This window comes from Lathyrus oleraceus, chromosome 5 (assembly GCF_024323335.1).
Source record: "Lathyrus oleraceus cultivar Zhongwan6 chromosome 5, CAAS_Psat_ZW6_1.0, whole genome shotgun sequence".
NCBI classification, from domain to species: Eukaryota; Viridiplantae; Streptophyta; class Magnoliopsida; order Fabales; family Fabaceae; genus Lathyrus; species Lathyrus oleraceus.
In genome coordinates, this window is record NC_066583.1 from 532,556,295 (window position 1) to 532,562,425 (window position 6,131).

Below are 6,131 nucleotides of genomic sequence, written 5' to 3' on the forward strand. Positions count from 1 at the left end.
AGTCATCTGCAGTTTGTTAATCCTGCTACTTGTTACCTTGGATTTTTCGACCTAAGTATAAATGGAAAGTGAAAACAATAAGTATGTCATGTGAAGGATTGAAATTAAATGTAACCAACTGGAGGTCAAGTTGGTCTAATGTCAAAATAGCTGGAAGTCGAAGAACATTGTTAAAGTTTGGGGACTTATACATTGTTGTAGCAAATGCTTGCAGGATAATGGTACTTCCAAGTGAATCTAGTCTGGATATGGTTCTCGTGCCGATCCAACTTGCTAAACACAAGTCAACACGACTATCCACAAGGGTAGGGAGATTTTCTCTCAAATAGCATAATGAAACTCAACCCACAATTGAGAACCAATAAACAGACATATCAAGAATATAATGAATATATAAAAGCAACAAAGATGCAATAAAATCAAGCAAGTAAAGCAATAAAGATAATCACCCAAACATGCAAAGAAAAAGAAACAAAACTAGGTTTGACTTGCTTATGTACTCCCCAACAGAGTCGCTAGTTGTCATGCCGCAAAAAATACCCGAACGTATCGCACACTCGAAATACAACAGAGTTGCCACTGAATTTTATTTATTCTAAGAGAAATGGAAAATATCAATAAAACCCAAAGGGAAGAGAAAAGGGTAAGGAAGTTGGTTATGCAATGGGAAGGTATTAGCATCTCTCACATCCGTTGTACTCAACGAGAACCATTTTGATTGTTCTTTGTGCATTATGGGTGTTATTATCTAAAGGTTACTTGCAATTGGTTTTAATTAAGGGGAAAAATAAGTTTTTAATTAATGTGTTCACCAAGATTTCGAAATCACGTGCCTACGTATTCCCATAGTGCAATGAGAAAATTAGAGCTATGCAGTTCGTGGAGTAAAAAATGAGTATTTGTTGGTTGATTTTAGGGAGCAATGTTATAATCGTATCCTAGAAGTATTTTGACGTTAGCTGTTTGATCCTGACTCAGATGTTTTAGTCTGACTGCTAAGGAATGGATTATAATAGTTCTTTTATGAAAAGAAACTGTCTTTTGGTATGGATCAAGGACAAAGAATTATAAAGGTAGTGTTTGAACCAAGGACAAAGAATTGTAAAGGTGGTGTCTGAATCAAGAATAAAATTGTAAATATGGTATTTGAACCAAGGACAAAGAATTATGAAGTTGGTGTCTGAACCAAGAACAGAATTGTAAAGGCTTGCCTAAACTGGAGATTAACAAGGCAAATGGGAATAAGGGTTTGCCTAAACTTAGGATTAACAAGGCAAAGAGGAATAATAGTTTGCTTAAACCAGTGGGTTAACAAGGCAAATGGAAGTAAGGGTTTGCCTAAACCAGGGGATTGACGAGGCAAACGGGAATAAGGGTGTGCCTGAACCAGGGGATTGACAAGGAAAACGGGAATAAGGGTTTGTCTAAACCATGGGATTAACAAGGCAAACATGAATAATATGAGTGTCAAAATCAAGAGGAGTTGCGTTGGAACCAAGAGAGAATAGAATGTTCTTGATATTAGGTGTGATTGATTTTAGTTTGAAGACGAATATTCAGATAGAGAGCTCTACAATAGTATCTGAACCATGCGGGGAGAGAGAGTCTACACCATCCTCCTTTTTCTTCCTTTTATTATGAAATTTTATCTTTATTTGAATTACACTAAAGTCTATGAATGGAGTGAATACTTTGAACAACTGGGTCATGTGTTCCGTATCCAAAGATATTCATAATGAGAATAGAAATACATTCTTTCATCCTTCTCCATTTCTTAAGACTCATAGCGCACAATTCACATCGTATTTTTAGGTATTTTATGATTTATTAAAAAAGAGTTTTTGTTTTATATGAACAAAGAAAATGATATGATCAAAATAATTAGGGTACCAAAAAAATTAATTAATTGACTAAATAAAAATGGGGGAAATAAATCACATAGCAATTGAATTACCTCAAGTTAAAAACTAAAATTAAAATAATTAAAATTAGTTGGAAACATTAATTTCATTGAAAATTCATCCAAATTGATTAGCAAAGTTATTCAACTAAAGTAAAAATTAATCACATAATTTTACTCATCAAAATGAATAAAAATAAAAAGATAACATGGATAAAAACAAATGCATATAGTGAGTATGAGAAATTAGAATGCAGTGTGATAGAAAAAAATGTTATTTTAATCCAAATAGCAAAAACTCATGATGTCCACTTGATTGTGCATGACTATGATAATTTGTATAGGGAAGGGAGTATACATAAAATCATTTTCTAATATTTTTAAATCAATTATCAATCAATTAGTGTCATGTGATAAATTTTATTAACTAAAATAAAAAATTAAGCACTAGTCTAAAATTGACATGTGACTAGAATTATAAATAATAAAACTAATATTATTTTAATTAAAATTGGTTAATTATATACACAAGGTCATGACATGCTACATAGTAACAATGCGTAGGAAAAAAAAGAAAAAAGTATCATAATAGTAATGTAAGATAATGCATAGAAAAGAAGAAAAAAAAAGAAAAAAAGTATCATAATAGTAATGTAAGATAATGCATAGAAAAGAAAGAAAAAAAAGTAACAAGAAAGTAATATAAAACAAATATAGAAAAAAAAAGGAAAAAGAAGCATGACATTATGTAACTAAAACGTGAAACAAGAATTGAAAAGCAGTGCAAAAGAATAAAGGTGCAGAATTTTATGGGTGCAAATTTTTTCCGCATGTCAATTCAGTTTTAGTTTAATGGTTTTCGTTCTTGCATCTTCACGGTTTGGACATAATTATGATTCGAATTACATGCGATTAGGGGCTGGTTTTGATGCAAATTTTTATTCGAACACAACAAACAACAAGCATACAATTCTCTAATGATAAATGAGATGAGAATTTGCCGATGAAAATGAAGAAAAATATAGATTTTGCTATTGCATGCAAGGTGCTCGATAGAATATTTCAACAATTTCGGAATCGATAATGTAAAATGCAAAAAAGAGAGGTGAATTATCTTACCGGCAGAGAGGAGGTTTGTCCCTATTAGTGTTGAAAATTAGCGATAAATTTACCAATGAAAAACCCGAAAAACTTCAAAGTACACTCATTTAATCCAATTAATTTTTAAGCTTTTTATGGACATATGATTATGGATGATAATGATTATTCTTGAATGGAAAACCTTGTTTAGTTATTGTTGAATATTGATGATGCCTGAAACTTTACTGAATCAAACTTTAGATGATGAATATGTTGATAAATTTTTGGCTGATGAGTTTTTGGTTGATGAATATAGGATAGAAAGGTTGAACCCTTGATGAATGTTGATCAAATCCCTTGAATTCTTTATAGAAGTAATATTGAATTTTATGAATGGTGATGAAACTCCATTGTATTACCTCAAAATTTGCCCTCCCCGCTCACTTTTGTCTGACTTTTGAATTTGGATTCATTTGCATATATTTATGTTAAGTAAACATGTATCATGTATTTATTTTAAACACTATCTCATAGATTCAAATGGTGTGTTTATTTATGCCTATGGAAAGCTAGGGTTTTGTTTGAGGCTCAAGCCCTTTGTTTGAGGCTCATGCCCTGGTTGGTGATGCTTATCATTTGGAATCAAGGGAGATGAAAACCTAATTTTCTTGTGCTTAGGATTGTGGTTCATAGAAGTTGCAATCATGGCGTTCACCTGTGCACCAAAACCCTAATTCCTAGGTGCAACACTCATGGAATTTGTGGTGGATTTTGTGAGCTTATGTTTGACCCCTAAACCCTAATCAAAATGGCTTGACTATTAATTTTCTAATGGAGCATCTAGTCATTATAGTGCATCATGCTTTTATCTGTAGGATCAATCTTGTGGCCATGGCCCAAAACTTTGCAATGCATATTTACATGGTCCATTTAAGACTTCATGGTGCATTAACTCATGCCTCCCTTAGTACACTCATTATATGATTCATTCAAATCTTTTGGCTCAAATGGATTCAAACATGGAGTTTTGGAAGGAAAATCACAAGTTGAAACAAAAGCATTTGCATTGGAATAAATAGGTTATTTTCATCACAATTACCAATTCACCTTATTCATACAAATAATTATAATAAATAAGTTTTTGTCTAAGGTTGACTTTTAGTCTACTGTTAACTTTTTTATCAACAGTGACCAAAGTCCACACCACCTAATTCTCTAACCTTTCTCAATGTTTACATGTGAAATTCCAACCATTCATTATGATTAAATACAATATTTCAATTTTCAAATCCAATTATTCAATACACATTCAAGTTCCAGCTGACCAATTTCGACCCAATCTTTAACTAACATTAATACAAGTTAATAGCAGATTATAAAAGATAATTTCAGTTTCATTTCAATCCAAAAAGATTTCTAACCTAACTAATGCATTTACATTTCATTTTTCATTTGAATTGGAATCTATAACTAACTGAATTTGGTGAATCATCAACTAACTAACTACTAATGACTTCAAGAGGTAATTTCAAGTGAGTTTCTCTTCATTCCAAGTTGAATTTCTAACTAACTAATAACAGAAATCCTGAATTTCTAATTAGAGTTCATTTCATGTAAATTTCGATTGAATTTCTAACAAACTTTGAGCTTTATAAATCAAATACCACACACATCCAAAGGGGGATCAAAAACCATTCTTCACGCACTCTTCTTTAAGGCCCATCCGAAATCTCTTAAACACCTCTGGTCCATAATCCTGCACCCCATGCAACCTCCTTTTTATTTTGTTATTTTTTATGTCATTTTCTTTTGGATAATGGCAAATTAAATTTTAGAATTTATAAATAATTGTTATGTTAATTATTTTAATTAAGGTAAATTAGGATAATTAGTGGAATTAATTCAAGTTTTGATTAATAACCTCTTAGATCAATTAGGTTAATCTTGATTTATTATTAGAATTAGAGTCGTTAGTTTTTAGAATTAAGTTATGATAAGAATATTCGTGTTAATTGTGTTTGGCATGATTAATATAAGTAGGATTATGTTAATTCTTGATTAATTATTGATTATTAGAGCTTCATTTTCCTAATTATCTCATTTTTGACATAATGATCATTTTACCCTTAGGGCTTACAATATTGATTTTTACATGTTCCCTTAGCTTAGGGTTTATTATCAGATTTGTGGATTTCTTTTTAGTTGATTAATTCAATAGGTTTATTATTATACATAATTCAACTATCAATTTCAATTTCATTTATTTAGTGTTAACCAAAGGTCGCTTTGGTCAACCAAATCCTTTTAATTATGTTGTAAGTCCCAAGTCTGTTTTAAGTGATCTAAAAACTCTTATCACTTGATACGACAAGTTCATTGTGCTCGAGCTATTGTGGATATACTGAATCTCAGGAGCTCAAGACCTCAAGGTTCAAATGCAATGTCAAGACTTCAAGTTAACATCAGTCAAGCATAACTAGTAAAGTGGACTACTCTCAAGCGTTGCAAAGGTATAAACACTTGACGATCATAATTCAGAGTGTGTGGCACGAGCCTTAAGAAATAGAGAAGGAATGAGATTGAAGAATTCCATTAATTCATTCTGGATATCTTTGGGTACGGGACGTTTGACTCAGTTGCTCATCGTATTCATCTCTATTCGTGGACTTTAGCACAATTCGAATTATGTGATTGCCAAATCTCCTTCTACAACAAATAGCATTGTACCAATAAGATCAACACGCAGGATCTCCTATCAACAACTTGTTAATGTTTATTCGAGTGGTACGACACGGGCCTTAAGAAATAGAGAATGAATAAGAGTGAAGAATTCTATTAACTCATTTTGAATATCTTTGGGTACGGGACACCAATTTCTCATAGTATTCACCTTTATTCATGGACTTTAGCGCAATTTGAATCATACAATTGACAAGTCTTCTTCTTCAAGCAAGCATCATATCATTCAATACTTCAACAGTGAAACACCATTGCACTTCAATCATTTCTTTCTCAATGGATCATTAATCACACTCTCTTTGACATTCAGATATCCTTTGGATCAATTCACTTGTGATCAAATTTTGAAATCTTAATCAATCAATTCAATCATTGTTTTTCTTATCGGTCCTCTTGTGCTTTAGCAAACCTT